The following is a 17,786-nucleotide window of genomic DNA, read 5'->3' on the forward strand; positions in this document are numbered from 1 at the left end:
TCTCTGTGTTCAATATCCTTGTCGTGTGAAATCAGTGTGATTATTATCCCTGAACTGTGACATCACAGTGTGCATTATCCCTGTACTGTAACATCACTGTGTTTATTATCCCTGTACTGTGACATCACTGTGCTTATTATCTCTGTACTGTGACATCACTGTGTTTATTATCCCTGTACTGTGACATCACTATGTTATTATCCATGTACTGTGATATCACTGTGTATATTATCCCTCTACTGTGACATCACTGTGTTTATTATTACAGTACTGTGACATCACTGTGTTTATTATCACTGTACTGTGATATCACTATGATATTATCCATGTACTGTGACATCACTGTGTATATTATCTCTGTACTGTGACATCACTGTGTGTATTATTCCTGTATTGTGACATCACTGTGTTTATTATCCCTGTACTGTGACATCACTGTGTTCTTTATCCCTGTACTATGACATCACTGTGTTTATTATCCCTGTACTGTGACATAACTGTGTGTATTATTCCTGCACTGTGACATCATTGTGTTTATTATCCCTGTACTGTGACATCACTGTGTTCATTATCCCTGTACTGTGATGTCACTGGGTTTATTATCCCTGTACTGTGACATCACTGTGTTTATTATCCCTGTACTGTGACATCGCTGTGTTCATTATCCATGTACTGTGACATCACTGGGTTTATTATCCCTGTACTGTGACATCACTGTGTTTATTATCCACGTTCTGTGACATCACTGTGTTCACTATCCCTGTACTGTGACATCACTTTGTGTATTATCCCTGTACTGTGACATCACTGTGTTCATTATCCCTGTAGTGTGACATCTCTGTGTTCATTATCCCTGTACTGTGACATCACTGTGTTCATTATCCCTGTAGTGTGACATTGCTGTGTTCATTATCCCTGTACTGTGACATCACTATGTTCATTATCCCTGTACTGCGACATCACTGTGTGTATTATCCCTGTACTGTGACATAACTGTGTTTATTATCCCTGTACTGTGACATCACAGTGTTTTTTATCCCTGCACTGTGACATCACTGTTTTTATTATCCCTGTACTGTGACATCACTGTGTTCATTATTCCTGTACTGTGACATCACTGTGTGTATTATCCCTGTACTGTGACATAACTGTGTTTATTATCCCTGTACTGTGACATCACTGTGTTTATTATCCCTGTACTGTGACATCACTGTAAGGACATGGGGTCAGTGGGTGCTCTCGTCCACTGGCCAAGCCACCTTTAGAAAGACAACGTGGACCAGGGCTCATCCCCAACTGAACGCCCGAACTCCTCAACCGTGGGCGGAACACTACTCAGACAACACTGGGTGATGGAATCACAATATTAAGGCTTTATTGGATCCCCAACAACTAACAGCATATAACACATAACCAGCACAGCACAAATTGTAACAGGCAACAGAGTCTCACCCTTCCGCTGGCTCACCAGGGTTTAAGATTCTTCGTATCTCAGATCTTCCAGGACTATTTACTCCAAACCAGTGGTCCCCTTCTTTTGGCAAGCACCCGCCCAGAGAGAAATAATGCCGGAGTTTGGAACTGAGACAGCATGGCAAAATCTGTAACCAAGTGGCCAAAATGTCCCCACCTGGGTTGCGTCCTAGGCGTTCGTTGTTCTCCCATTCGAATCCAGAGATCCTAAATTAGCTGCCTGTCTTCAAGCTAGTGCACCTGCAGTTGGGACCGACATCTGTGTCACCCTGGCCTGGATGCCACAAGTGTAATTAAAGCTGTGTCTGAGAGCAAGGGGGAGGTTCTCTAGTCAGGGGAAGATTAGCATGCAATGCCTCCTGTCTCAGGCCAGTAGGGGGAGCTGGCTGCCCCTATAAAAGCTGGTACTAGGGGCAGGGTTAGAGAGAACTGGATGGCCTGTCTCAGCATTGAGACTTGTCCCAGAGCAGAACAGGGACAGACAGTTGCACTGCACCTAAGAGGAAGTGTGGCAGGAGGAGAGCCACAAGCCAGAGACAAGAGGCGAAGAGAGCCTGTCTTGGCAGATAAAAGACTGACTTTACCAGACTTTGGTGTCTGAGGCTGGGAGGATTCCACATCCTCCAGCAGAGAACCAGTTCGCAGGGGACTGTATATTCCTTGGCCTAAGAAGCCTGGAGGCCCTGCCACAACCGAAGGGACCAGTAAAGCCGTACAAGGCTGGGAGCAGAAAGGAACCCACGTCGCAGGCCATACAGGCGAGAATACACGGAAAGCTTGGAAATGTGGGCTGTTACCCTATAACGAGGAGATAGCCAGAAGGAGTGCAGAAAGCACGGTAGGCCTACACCCTCACCCTGACCAGGGCCAATTTCCCCGTTGCTCTCAGACATCCAGGTCCCCTCCTAGCTGGGACTGTTTATGGGTCAGTTTACCTGTTTCAGTAAAGACCCTGGACTGCAACCTATTGTCTGTGTGCTCCTTCGCGCCTCCAGCACTACCGGTACTGGGACTTTCACCACCATCACTCCCACCATACACTACACTGCCCTGGGGCCGCACTCTTCCCATGGGGAGTCACACCATCCCAGCTGCACACCTCATCAGCCCCAGCGGTCTGCCTTGCAGCGGCGGTACCTAATGACCGCAAATCCACGGGTGGCGCAGTCGGACATTATCAATAGCACCTAACGGACTACCACTGGCCTGACCACCCTGAGCCACGGAACCGGGTTGCCACTACTACCCCCATCGTTCCCTATTGCCCGGATCCGACGCCAGGTCCTCGTCCATAGCAGCAGCAGCGGAGCCGCGGCCTACAGAAGAGGATCGTCGGAAGGTAGGCCACGCTTGACTACGGGGGAAGGAAGATGTCGGACACAGAGGCGCCCACTACCACCAACGCAGCTGCAGCAGCGGTGATGCCCTTTTCCCTGCCCTACATCCCTGGAGTGGCCTGGCTGCCCAAATACTCAGGGGAGCCCCATGCCCTAACTGACTTTAAAGAAAGGCTGTACAGCTTGTTCCAGGTTTACCCCCTGACAGAGGAACAGAAGGTCAGCATATTGACAGGGCAGTTAACTGGCGCAGCCCAGAGGGAGGTAAAATCATGGCCCACTGAGGAGAAAAGGACTGTGAAGGGTATTCTGGCCCGGCTGCGGGGTACCTTTGACACACGTACCTCTGCTGAGATTAAAATGAGGTTCTATGGATGTAAGCAGTGGGAACAGGACAGCATCAGAGACTATGCCCTAAATCTGCAGGAAGCCCTGAGGGTTATTCAATAAACTGACCCTGGCAGTGTGCAGGAAACGGATAAGCTGCTAACAGAACAATTCATAGAAGGTCTGCTGTCTAGCGCCCACAGGGCCCAACTGCGCCTCATGTTCTTTCAGAACCCCGACCTGACCTTTGCCCAATTTAAGGACAGGGCCATAAGGGTGCTCCGTGAATCTGCAACCAGTGGCGCTATAAACCCCCGGCGCCCTGCTCTCACCAACCACCAGGAGGCGGCGCCCTCCTCTATGGATCCCGTGGGGGCTGATGCACAGGCCCTGAACCAAGCCCCGTCGAAAGACCTGCACCACCAAGTCCAGGAGCTCACCAGGAGCGTCGCGGCGTTGACCAGGACCGTCCAGGCGTTGCAAGTGGACCCGTCAAGGCCCATCGAGCTGGCTTCAAGTCCGGAGAATGTCCCGTGGCGTCGACAGAGGAGGATCCCGTCGTTCCGAGGGAGGCCCACAGACCGCTACGCAGAGGATGAACAGCCCATTTGCCGTCGATGCAACCAGCCCGGACACATTTCCAGGTACTGTAATTTAAACGGGTCCAACCTGGGGCAGAGGGCCAACCCCCAGGCATAAGATCACCAGGCCCTTACAATTGGCGTAATAAGTACGTTGGGGGGCGCCCGGTTTTACCCGTGGTGCTGGACGGTATCCCCATGAGCGCCTTGCTGGATACTGGGTCGCAAGTAACAACTATCCCTTATGTACTTTTTAAGCAGTATTGGACTGATGCTGATATCACACGGTATCCAGACAGTAACTTGAGCATCATCGCCAGTAATGGCTTACCCGTGCCGCAGATGGGGTTCAAGGAGATGACCATTAAAATTGGTAAAGTTGAACTGCCGGCACAGGGGGTGATTATTGTGGACATTGACCGTCGTGAAAGTCACCCTAAAATAACTGTGGGTACTAACGTAATTGAAAATTGTCTTTCAGAGGTAATTGTAATCTTACAACAGGTGGCGGTGAATGCTAGTTCCAGCCAACAGAGAGTCCTCAACAAGGAGATAAAAGCCCTGATGAGACGGCAGCAGGTAGAACTGTCTGGTGGTGAGATCGGTAGCGTAAGACTGAGTGACCCATTCCCCATTTCCATGCCTCCCAAAAGTGAAATGATGATCTGGTGTCAGCCATGGTAGAACCCGTGTACTCAGACAGCAGGCCCACCATTTTGACAGCCCGGGGGGTGGTTGATGTCCGTCATGGGAGGGTGCCCGTCCGCATCCTCAACATTGGGGAGAGAGAAGTACACTTACCCAGGTACGCTACACTCGCCAAACTGTTTGTCGTCGAACACAAAGCTATCAGGGCCGTGGAACCCTTGCCTCCATCTCCTCAGGCGGAGGGTAATGGCTCCCAGAAACAAAAGGAGGACTGGTGCCAGAAACTCCCCGTGGGTGCTGACTCCACTCCCCTGCACCAAAAACAAGGAGTCTACCGGGTGGTACAGGAGTACGAGAGAGTCTTTAGTAAGCACCCGCTAGACTTCGGCAGAGTAAAAGGGATAGAACACCACATCCCCACAGGGAGCCACCCACCAATAAAAGAGAGGCACAGACCTGTACCCCCTGCACATTATCAGAACGCAAAGGGCATGCTAAGAGAGATGAAAGAAGCTGGGGTTATTAGAGACAGCTGTAGCCCCTGGGCAGCCCCCTTGGTTCTGGTCAAAAAGAAAGACGGCACCATGAGAATGTGCGTGGACTATAGACAAATCAACCGTATCACCCACAAAGATGCATATCCGCTGCCTAGAATAGAGGAGTTTTTAGCCGCACTAAAATCTGCTAACTTCTTTTCTACTTTGGACCTTACTAGCGGGTACTGGCAGGTTCCTGTGGCAGAGGCTGACAAGGAGAAGACCGCCTTCACCACCCCGATGGGACTGAGCGAGTTCAACTGTATGCCCTTCGGGCTCTGCAACGCACCAGGGACCTTCCAGCGGCTGATGGAATGCTGTCTAGGGCACCGAAACTTCGAGACGGTCCTCCTTTACCTGGACGACGTGATCGTCTATTCGAAAACCTACGAGGACCATCTAAAGCACCTGGCCGAGGTGTTCGAAGCCCTGGCAGGCTACGGCCTGAAGGTGAAACCATCGAAGTGTCACCTGCTGAAACCAAAGGTCCAGTACCTAGGGCACGTGGTAAGCGCGGAAGGAGTGGCCCCCGACCCTGACAAGGTCACGGCAATCAAGAGCTGGCCAAGCCCCTCGAACATCAAAGAGGTGAGACAGTTTCTCGGGTTGGTAGGCTACTACCGAAGGTTCATCCCCGGGTTCACTAAGATGGCAGCTCCTATGCAGGACCTGCTGATCGGACAGTCTAAGTCCAGTAGCCAAAAGCCGCCCTTCAAGTGGGATAAACCGGAAGAGGAGTCCTTCCGCCAGCTAAAGATGGCCCTCACAGGGGACGAGATCCTGGCCTACCCTGATTATGGCCAGCGTTTCATTCTCCACACAGACGCCAGTAATGTGGGACTGGGAGCCGTACTGTCCCAAAACCAGCAGGGCAGAGAAAGGGTGATCGCGTACGCCAGCCGGAAGCTGAGGCCCACCGAGAGGAACCCGGAGAATTACAGCTCCTTCAAGCTAGAATTCTTGGCGGTGGTGTGGGCCGTGACGGAACATTTCAAGTATTACCTGGCCTCCGCAAAGTTCACCGTGTACACGGACCAAAACCCGTTGACACACCTGGACAATGCAAGACTGGGTGCCCTGGAACAGCGGTGGATGGCCCGTCTCTCCAACTATGACTTCGTGATCAAGTACCGGGCAGGCAAAACCAATGCCAACGCAGACGCCCTGTCGAGGATGCCTCACTTACCTGAAGGTGACGAAGACCCAGAAGAGCTGGAGGAGGTAGAACTCCCCGCGTTTCACCGGTATGGAGCCGCTCAATACTCCCACCGCGTGAAGGAGGAGGATCTAACAACCATGATGATCAATCCCCTACCTCACCACAGCTGGGCCGAGACCCAAGATAGTGACCCTGCCATCCGCCTGGTGAAAGATCTGCTGACCCAGGAAGATGCCCGCTTAGATCCAGATGCCCCAGAGGAAGCCAAGCAGCTATGGAAGGAGAAGAGCAAGCTGTTCCTCTACGAAGGCAAGTTGTGCAGAAGGATTGTCAACCACCGGACGCACGAGCTGACCTGGCAAGTCGTGGTCCCAAGGCGGGATGCAGCTATGGTCCTGGGGGCTTACCATGACAGAGCAGGACACTTCGGTTGGAAGAAACTGGAGTTCCTGCTAAGAGGAAGGTTCTTTTGGGTCGGCATGAGAGGAGCTGTAGAAAAATGGTGCAGAGACTGTGGCCCTTGTCACCTAAGGAGGAAGGACCGTGCCAGCCAGAAGACACCCTTGAGGCCATCGTCACCACGCAGCCTTTTGAGCTGGTAGCTCTGGACCATGTCAAATTGGCTCCCAGCCGGTCCGGATACATCTATGCCCTGACAATCGTGGACCACTATTCCCGTTTTCTATTGGTGGTCCCGGTAAAGGACTTGACAGCCCAAACAGCAGCCAGAGCCTTCCAGCAATATTTCTGCCGTCCACACGGGTATCCGGAACAGGTCCTGACAGACCAGGGTCCAGCGTTCGAGGCTGAAATCTTCCAGGAGTTCTGCAACCTCTATGGCTGTAAGAAGATTCGGACAACGCCTTACCACCCCCAAACCAACGGGATGTGTGAGAAGATGAACAATATAGTCATTGATCTCCTAAAGACGTTACCCCTGGAGGAACGCAGCCTGTGGCCAGAAAAACTGCCGGACCTGATAGACCTATACAACAATATCCCGGTGAATGCTACAAACTGCACTCCGGCTTACCTGATGCGAGCCAGACCAGGTAAGCTGCCCGTAGACCTGGAGATGGGAGTCCTAATACCTGAGGACACCTCCCCGGATGTGGACTGGGATACGGAAAGACAACTGCAGTACAAGAAGGTACAGGAGAGTGTGGAGAGGAGCTTGGCCCAGGTGAGAGAAAGGCAAGAAAGACTCTTCAACCAACACGCCCCTGCTGGTCCCCTAGAACCTGGTGAGCAGGTCCTGAAGCGGAAGAGAAGGCTACATAAGTTGGACGACCAGTGGGAAAGGGAACCCTACACCGTACTGCAGTCTGACCATGACAACCCAAAGGTGTGCGTAATCACCAAGGACGGAGGAGAAACCACTAGCGTCGTCTCCAGAGACCACCTCAAAAGGTGCCCCGAGCAACTCCGTAGAGCAGAAGAGGATCAGAGTGACCTTGAACCCGCAGAGGACAAGGAAGAAATGATCAGCACCGTTCTCGGAGAGTTCCCTCAGTCCTGGACTCGCATAAATGATGCCATAGTGGTACCCGTCCTGCATTTCCTGCAACCGGCACAGCAACAACCAACACCAGAGCCGGAAGGTGAAGAGGAGCAAGCGGTTCCAGAGGCAGAAGAGCCTGTACCAGCAGCCCAGGAGAGTCAACCCTCTGCTGACAGTGAGCCTGCCATGCCTGCGGTAAGCCAAAGGACCCGCAGACAGCTGCCTGCCCTACCTGTACACCCAGCTAGTAGCTGTACCCCTAACGCTAGTGGGGAAAGCCAGGTTGGTCCACCACCAGACAGTGGGCTACGTAGATCAACCAGGAGCACAAAGGGGCAGATACCCGCTCGCTGGAGAATATAGAGCGCACTAAGATTGTAAATGACCTTGTTGCCAAATGTTGAATTGTTTGCCAAGTTACATGCATGTTTGGTAATTCTGTGTTTCAGTTTCTTGCAGCTACCGTAAGGACTCAAAGGTTATGGACTTTTTATAACCGGGACCTTGTATGGACTGCGTTCGGAGCCTAACCCAGGAATGAACTAAGACTGTAAAGGACTTGGGGTAGGACAGACCCCCACCTGGTTAAGGCTCCCCGTTGTGCTGGTGATATAGACACCCGGTCACAGGCCACACTGTGACCTTAAGAACTCAATCTGTGCGTCCTCTGTCTATTAATGTTTTATGGTCATGCATATTGTCTTTGTTTACTGTTTAGTCCTGGAGTACTAAATTTCACTAGGGGGGAATGTGTCACCCTGGCCTGGATGCCACAAGTGTAATTAAAGCTGTGTCTGAGAGCAAGGGGGAGGTTCTCTAGTCAGGGGAAGATTAGCATGCAATGCCTCCTGTCTCAGGCCAGTAGGGGGAGCTGGCTGCCCCTATAAAAGCTGGTACTAGGGGCAGGGTTAGAGAGAACTGGATGGCCTGTCTCAGCATTGAGACTTGTCCCAGAGCAGAACAGGGGCAGACAGTTGCACTGCACCTAAGAGGAAGTGTGGCAGGAGGAGAGCCACAAGCCAGAGACAAGAGGCGAAGAGAGCCTGTCTTGGCAGATAAAAGACTGACTTTACCAGACTTTGGTGTCTGAGGCTGGGAGGATTCCACATCCTCCAGCAGAGAACCAGTTCGCAGGGGACTGTATATTCCTTGGCCTAAGAAGCCTGGAGGCCCTGCCACAACCGAAGGGACCAGTAAAGCCGTACAAGGCTGGGAGCAGAAAGGAACCCACGTCGCAGGCCATACAGGTGAGAATACACGGAAAGCTTGGAAATGTGGGCTGTTACCCTATAACGAGGAGATAGCCAGAAGGAGCGCAGAAAGCACGGTAGGCCTACACCCTCACCCTGACCAGGGCCAATTTCCCCGTTGCTCTCAGACATCCAGGTCCCCTCCTAGCTGGGACTGTTTATGGGTCAGTTTACCTGTTTCAGTAAAGACCCTGGACTGCAACCTATTGTCTGTGTGCTCCTTCGTGCCTCCAGCACTACCGGTACTGGGACTCTCACCACCATCACTCCCACCATACACTACACTGCCCTGGGGCCGCACTCTTCCCATGGGGAGTCACACCATCCCAGCTGCACACCTCATCAGCCCCAGCGGTCTGCCTTGCAGCGGCGGTACCTAATGACCGCAAATCCACGGGTGGCGCAGTCGGACATTATCAATAGCACCTAACGGACTACCACTGGCCTGACCACCCTGAGCCACGGAACCGGGTTGCCACTACTACCCCCATCGTTCCCTATTGCCCGGATCCGAGTGCCCCACGGCCCAGGGGGCGAGTCACATCCCTAGGCTGAGGGCAGTAGACAAAAATCTCCTGGTCAACTGAACAGTCCCCCTGATATACCCTCAGCCCTCATTTCAGGATACCGGGGACTTCACGATTGGTGGAATAAGACTGTCTTTTCATTGGCTGGATCTCAAGTCCCATATAACCATTTTGGTCGTATTGCAGTCAAAGCAAGGGAGAGGCACATACTGATTGATATAGTCCTACAATGGAATGCCAGTAGGAGACATTCGGTTTGCAAGTTATGACATTAGAACAATGGTGGCTGGGGCAATTTACATAGAGTCAACAATCCACATGGTAATACAATGGCATTCTAGCAGGATTAAATTCCTCTGACCTTACAGAAGAGAGATAATTGCATTACCTAGGTTAACATCACCAACAACAACAAGACTCTAGAAACAATGGGTATACAAAATAGTGTCCAGCTAGATTGTAAGAACTTAACCCATGAGTGGAAAATTATGAATTCGCCATAAAATACAAAATTGTCCGGATAAATAAGAAATCATCCTATGTTGTATATAAAAGGGGTCCATTTCATCACAATCACTGTGTTCATTATCCCTGTAGTGTGACATCGCTGTGTTCATTATCCCTGTACTGTGACAATGCTGTGTTCATTATCCCTGTACTGTGACATCACTGTGTGTATTATCCCTGTACTGTGACATCACTGGGTTTATTATGCCTGTACTGTGACATCACTGTGTTTATTATCCCTGTACTGTGACATCACAGTGTTTTTTATCCCTGTACTGTGACATCACTGTTTTTATTATCCCTGTACTGTGACATCATTGTGTTTATTATCCCTGTACTGTGACATCACTGTGTTCACTTTCACTGTAGTGTGACATCACTGTGTTCATTATTCCTGTACTGTGAATCACTGCGCTCATTCTTGCTGAACGGTGAAATCACTGTGTATATTATCCCTGTACTGTGACATCACTGTGTATATTATTTCTGTACTGTGAAATCACTGTTTATTATCCCTGTACTGTGACAACACTGTGTTCATTATTGCTGTATTGTGACTAGAGATGAGCGTTGTTCTACTCGAACTGTTCGCCAATCTCAAATTCGAGCTGTTTTGGGCGGTGTTCGAGCCGGTCGGCGAACACGAACAATTTGAGAAAAATTCGGCTGTTCGAGGTTATGTTCGATAACTGTTCGTGCACCAAAATCATAACTGGATTTTTTCTCAGTAATGATGAAAATTAATGTTAATACGCAGTTTGAGTGTACAGCGGGGCGGGGGGAGGGGCAGGGGATGGATCTCTGCAGGAACAATGAAGATCTCCATTTTTTTTTCTCTTTCCCGCAATTGCAGTGGGGAGGTGCAATCTGTCAGCCTATCAGCAGCGCACACACGGAGCGAAGTGCTTTTTTTCACACAAGCAAGGGCATGTGTGATTGGCAGTGTATGTCACATGTCCTTGCCCTATAAGACCAAGCCATTTTCCCCGTCGCCACCATTTTCTCACTGCTGCAGCTGCGTGTTAGACGGCACCGCTGTTGCTGTGTGCGCTATACCTTGTTAATTTCAAGCCAATTTTCGCACAAATATACAGATAGCTTGGGAGTAGGGAATAGTTGTGATTGCAGTCCTTTTAAGGACTAGGTTACAGCATTTCCTACGACTTTTATCAGGCAGGTCTGTGCTCTTAAATAGATAGATTGTGGGAGTAAAGACTAATTGTAATTGGAGTCCTTTTCAGGACTAGGTTACATCAGTTCCTATCAGTTTTTGCCAGGCAGGTCTGTGCCAGTGCTGTGCAAGTTTTTTTCACAGCATTTGGCTGAATATAGCAAAGCTAATCCTTTTTGGCCTATTGCAGAGTGTGTTAGTCAGTGGAGTAGCCTATCTGTGTTGCAAGATATACCACCTGTGTATAGAATACCAATTTTTTTACTGCACCTAGTGAAGTAAAATCTTTTGGGCATAGCATCATTCTATTAGTCCATCTATACTGACCTCCATCAGGTTGCAAACTGAATATAATTTTTTTCTGCATCTAGCTCTGAAAAAATATTTGGGCTTCTAGCGGTGTGTGGGACTTGGTCTATTAGTCCATCTATACTGACCTCCATCAGGTTGCAAATTAAAAATAATTTTTTTCTGCATCTAGCTCTGAAAAAATATTTGGGCTTCTAGCAGTGTGTGGGACTTGGTCTATTAGTCCACCTATACTGACCTCCATCAGGTTGCAAATTAAAAATAATTTTTTTCTGCATCTAGCTCTGAAAAAATATTTGGGCTTCTAGCAGTGTATGGGACTTGGTCTATTAGTCCATCTATACTGACCTCCATCAGGTTGCAAATTAAAAATAATTTTTTTCTTCATTTATCTCTGAAAAAATATTTGGGCTTCTAGCAGCGTGTGGGACTTGTTCTATTAGTCCATCTATACTGACCTCCATCAGGTTGCAAATTAAAAATAATTTTTTTCTGCATCTAGCTCTGAAAAAATATTTGGGCTTCTAGCAGTGTGTGGGACTTGGTCTATTAGTCCATCTATACTGACCTCCATCAGGTTGCAAATTAAAAATAATTTTTTTCTGCATCTAGCTCTGAAAAAATATTTGGGCTTCTAGCAGTGTGTGGGACTTGGTCTATTAGTCCATCTATACTGACCTCCATCAGGTTGCAAATTAAAAATAATTTTTTTCTGCATCTAGCTCTGAAAAAATATTTGGGCTTCTAGCAGTGTGTGGGACTTGGTCTATTAGTCCACCTATACTGACCTCCATCAGGTTGCAAATTAAAAATAATTTTTTTCTGCATCTAGCTCTGAAAAAATATTTGGGCTTCTAGCAGTGTATGGGACTTGGTCTATTAGTCCATCTATACTGACCTCCATCAGGTTGCAAATTAAAAATAATTTTTTTCTTCATTTATCTCTGAAAAAATATTTGGGCTTCTAGCAGCGTGTGGGACTTGTTCTATTAGTCCATCTATACTGACCTCCATCAGGTTGCAAATTAAAAATAATTTTTTTCTGCATCTAGCTCTGAAAAAATATTTGGGCTTCTAGCAGTGTGTGGGACTTGGTCTATTAGTCCATCTATACTGACCTCCATCAGGTTGCAAATTAAAAATAATTTTTTTCTTCATTTATCTCTGAAAAAATATTTGGGCTTCTAGCAGCGTGTGGGACTTGTTCTATTAGTCCATCTATACTGACCTCCATCAGGTTGCAAATTAAAAATAATTTTTTTCTGCATGTAGCTCTGAAAAAATATTTGGGCTTCTAGCAGTGTGTGGGACTTGGTCTATTAGTCCATCTATACTGACCTCCATCAGGTTGCAAATTAAAAATAATTTTTTTCTGCATCTAGCTCTGAAAAAATATTTGGGCTTCTAGCAGTGTGTGGGACTTGGTCTATTAGTCCATCTATACTGACCTCCATCAGGTTGCAAATTGAATAAAAAAATTTTCTGCATCTAGCTCTGAAAAAATATTTGGGCTTCTAGCAGTGTGTGGGACTTGGTCTATTAGTCCATCTATACTGACCTCCATCAGGTTGCAAATTGAATAAAAAAATGTTCTGCATCTAGCTCTGAAAAAATATTTGGGCTTCTAGCAGTGTGTGGGACTTGGTCTATTAGTCCATCTATACTGACCTCCATCAGGTTGCAAATTAAAAATAATTTTTTTCTTCATTTATCTCTGAAAAAATATTTGGGCTTCTAGCAGCGTGTGGGACTTGTTCTATTAGTCCATCTATACTGACCTCCATCAGGTTGCAAATTAAAAATAATTTTTTTCTGCATCTAGCTCTGAAAAAATATTTGGGCTTCTAGCAGTGTGTGGGACTTGGTCTATTAGTCCATCTATACTGACCTCCATCAGGTTGCAAATTAAAAATAATTTTTTTCTGCATCTAGCTCTGAAAAAATATTTGGGCTTCTAGCGGTGTGTGGGACTTGGTCTATTAGTCCATCTATACTGACCTCCATCAGGTTGCAAATTAAAAATAATTTTTTTCTGCATCTAGCTCTGAAAAAATATTTGGGCTTCTAGCAGTGTGTGGGACTTGGTCTATTAGTCCATCTATACTGACCTCCATCAGGTTGCAAATTAAAAATAATTTTTTTCTGCATCTAGCTCTGAAAAAATATTTGGGCTTCTAGCGGTGTGTGGGACTTGGTCTATTAGTCCATCTATACTGACCTCCATCAGGTTGCAAATTAAAAATAATTTTTTTCTGCATCTAGCTCTGAAAAAATATTTGGGCTTCTAGCAGTGTGTGGGACTTGGTCTATTAGTCCATCTATACTGACCTCCATCAGGTTGCAAATTAAAAATAATTTTTTTCTGCATCTAGCTCTGAAAAAATATTTGGGCTTCTAGCAGTGTGTGGGACTTGGTCTATTAGTCCATCTATACTGACCTCCATCAGGTTGCAAATTAAAAATAATTTTTTTCTTCATTTATCTCTGAAAAAATATTTGGGCTTCTAGCAGCGTGTGGGACTTGTTCTATTTGTCCATCTATACTGACCTCCATCAGCTTGCAAATTAAAAATAATTTTTTTCTGCATCTAGCCCAGCCAATAGTTTTGGCCTAATACCACAGTTTGGCCACTCAGCTCTGCTCGGTTACCATCCATTGTTTTTTTGTACAAACAACTCCAGAGTTGTGAATTAGTTAACCACCAAAATGAGTGGAAAAAGGCCTGCTGCTGGTGGAAAGGGGAATAGGCGTGTTGGGAAGGGGAAAAAAGGTTGTGTCCGTGGGGTAGGTGCAGAAGAAAGGCCATCTTCCAGCCAAACTAAAATGTCTACTTCTTTTAGCGGACAATGTGATAAGATCCCTTTCTTACGGCCACGCCAATCGCTACAAATTCCAGATGAGGCACAAAAACAGCAGGTGCTTCAACGGATATCAAGTGCTCCTTTAAGTGGGCTCTCCTCCACATCAACTTCAACATCACAAATACTCCAGTCCTCAAAGGTGTCACCCAAATCGCACTTGCTTCCTCACAGCTCCCAAATCTCCAGCTGCCCGTCTGAGTATGAGGTAGAACAGATGGTTGAGTCTGCAGAGCTGTTTACTCATACTATAGCCTGGGAATCAGAGGTCGACTCCAGCGCTTCTGTGAATCCAGACGAGGAAATGATCTGCACTGATGCCCAGAATCTTTATGAGTCGGATCCAGGACCAGACGCAGAAGGTTCTGACCATAATGTAGACCCTCATTCCCAAACTGTAACTCCTGTTGGTGGAGACAATGAGGAAGACGATGATAAGACTCAAATACCTGATTGGAGCGACAACTTTAGTTTTTTGTCAGGGCAGGAACAGGTTGGCTCTGAGGACGACGGGTGTGATAACGCACAGGGTGATGATGATGAGGTCGGAGATCCCACTTACTGTCAACCCACAGTCAGCCAAGAGATGAGGTCAGCAGAGGAGGTGGAGGAAGATGCTAGTGACGACGAGGTCAGGTTGCGCCTTCCTGGACAGAGACGTAGTACTGGAAGCACGTCAACAACTGCATCCTCAAACACAACTCTGCCTCTCACCACAAGTCGTGGTGGCTCTTCAGGTCGCATGGGTGCTAAGCCTTGCATAGCCTGGGCATTTTTTCAGATCGATAAAGATGACCCAACTCGTGTTATCTGTAACATTTGTCAGCAAAAGCTAAGTAGAGGCCAAAAAATACATAGTTTGAGTACTTCATGCATGAACCGGCACATGGACATGAAGCATAAGTTGCAGTGGGAAGCTCAGTGTGCTACAATGCGGCCTAGCCGGCCGGGCCAATCACCGTCTGCCATATCTTGTGCATCCGCGGCCTCTTCATCCTCTGTGACTGGGGGGACAGCAGTCACACCTGTTTTGGGGCACAGACCTGCCACCTCTTTACCCGCAACAGCCAGCGTGATTGGCAGGTCATCATTTTCTTTGGAGGTGGTAACACCAGCTGGTGTTGAGCGCTGTCCGACATCGATAGCACCACCTTTGGATCAAGGCAACCTAACATGTCCGCCTGCATCTTCCTCACAGACCGGCAGTTTGCCGGGGACACCCTTATCAACCCCGTCTAAGCACAATAGCCAGCCCTCGGTCCCTCAGATGTGGACAAGTAAAAGACCATTTTCTCCTAGCCATGAGAAAGCTAAGAGGTTGAATTTCACCATCTGCAAGCTCTTGGCTACAGAAATGCTGCCTTTCCGCCTGGTGGACACAGAGGATTTTCGAGACCTTATGTCCGTCGCAGTGCCCCAGTACCAGATGCCCAGTCGGCACTACTTCTCAAAGAAAGGTGTGCCTGCGCTCCACCAGCATGTCGCACACAACATCACCGCTTCTTTGAGAAACTCTGTGTGTGACAGGGTGCATTTCACCACAGACACTTGGACGAGTAGGCATGGACAGGGGCGTTACATGTCGCTGACTGGGCACTGGGTAACTATGGTGACAGCAGGACAAGGGGCTGCTGTCCAAGTCTTGCCGTCCCCACGAGTTGTGCGTCAATCCTCTTTATGTCAAAGTTCCTCCACTGCTTCTGCCTCCTCAACCTCCTCTCGGTCTTCCACCTGCACCCAAAGCCTGTCTGGTCATACCACAAGCTTTCTAACTGCGCAGAAGGGATCCTGCACACCTCCTTACTATGCTGGCAGTAGGGCTCAACGTCATCAGGCGGTTTTTACATTGAAATGTCTGGGAAATGTGAGTCACACAGCTGAGGAGTTGTGGTCAGCTCTGGAGAACCAATTTCATGAATGGTTGTCTCCACTGGACCTGAAACCAGGGAAGGCCGTGTGCGACAATGCTGCAAACCTGGGTGCGGCCCTTCGCCGGGGCAATGTCACACACGTGCCTTGTATGGCTCACGTGTTGAACCTGGTTGTCCAGCAATTTTTAGCCCACTATCCCAGACTAGATGGCCTTCTGCAGAGGGCACGGTCGCTGTGTGCTCACTTCCGCCGTTCGCATCCCGCAGCTCAGCGACTTACATCTCTACAGAAGTCGTTGGGCCTGCCACTTCACCGGCTAAAATGCGATGTGCCTACCCGGTGGAATTCAACTCTGCACATGTGGCAGCGACTGTGGCAGCACCGACAAGCCCTGGTGCAATACGTTCTGACGTATAGCCTGGGCCAACGAGATTCAGAGGTGGGGCAAATCACGCTGGAGGAGTGGTCTCAGATCAGGAACCTATGCACCCTTCTGCACAGTTTTGAAATGGCGACGAAGATGTTTAGTGCTGACGATGCCATTATCAGCATGACTATTCCGGTGATTTACATGCTGGAGCACATGTTAAACAGAATTCGGAGTCAGGTGGTGGCACAAGAGGAGGTGGAGGAAGTAGAGGAGGAGGAGTTGTATGCGGAAGGGCTAACATCTGCAAGGTCCAGACGGTCGGCAGCACCAAGGCGGCAGGCATGTGAGGGTGGGGGAGATGGTTTTACCAGGGCGCATGGTAGCAGCCAAACTAGTGAGGAAGGTGCAGGAGCCCAGGAAGAAGTGGAGGACGAACTGATGGAAGACTCATCAGATGAGGGAGACCTTGATCACATTTCTGTTGTGCGAGGTTGGGGGGAGAGGACAGAGGAAGGAAGCATGATTGTTACCTCGCCACCAACACAACAGGGACTTGGTGCTCCTGGATGCGCAACACACATGAGTGCCTTCTTGCTGCACTACCTGCAACATGACCCTCGAATTGTGAGAATTAGAAATAATCCTGACTACTGGGTTGCCACACTGTTAGATCCCCGGTACAAAAGTAAATTTGCAGAAATTATTCCTGCCATAGAAAGGGATGCACGCATGCAGGAGTATCAGCAGAGACTGTTGCAGAATCTTACATGTGCTTTTCCACAAAATACCAGTGGTGCACGTAGTGAATCTCACAGTTCCAACTTGCCAACCGTGGGACCGTCAAGTGTTCAGCACTCAAACCGTAACAGAACCACAGTATCTGCTGGTAACATCAATTTTGCGGAATCATTTCACCACTTTTTTAGCCCATCCTTTGCAAGGCCACAGGAGACAAGAAGTCTGACACATAGTCAACGCCTAGAGACGATGGTACAGGAGTATCTCCAAGTAAACATTGAAGCCACGACTGTGTCACTGGACCCTTGCTCTTTTTGGGCTTCCAATCTGGATAAATGGCCGGAGCTAGCCACTTACGCCTTGGAGATCTTGTCATGCCCCGCAGCCAGCGTTCTGTCTGAACGTGTGTTCAGCGCTGCTGGTGGTGTGCTGACAGATAAGCGCACGCGGCTCTCCACTGATAATGTAGACAGACTCGCGTTCATAAAGATGAACAAATCATGGATCCGAAACGACTTTTCTACCCCTGTGTCATCCTGGGGAGAGTAAAAGCTTGATGATTGGTTAAAATCACCCTACCAACCGTTTTAAGCTTTCAAATTACTAATCATGTTTATCTGT

The sequence above is a fragment of the Phyllobates terribilis genome, unplaced genomic scaffold, assembly GCF_046119375.1.
Source record: "Phyllobates terribilis strain yellow unplaced genomic scaffold, ASM4611937v1 Scaffold_13__5_contigs__length_258822181, whole genome shotgun sequence".
Lineage (NCBI taxonomy): Eukaryota > Metazoa > Chordata > Amphibia > Anura > Dendrobatidae > Phyllobates > Phyllobates terribilis.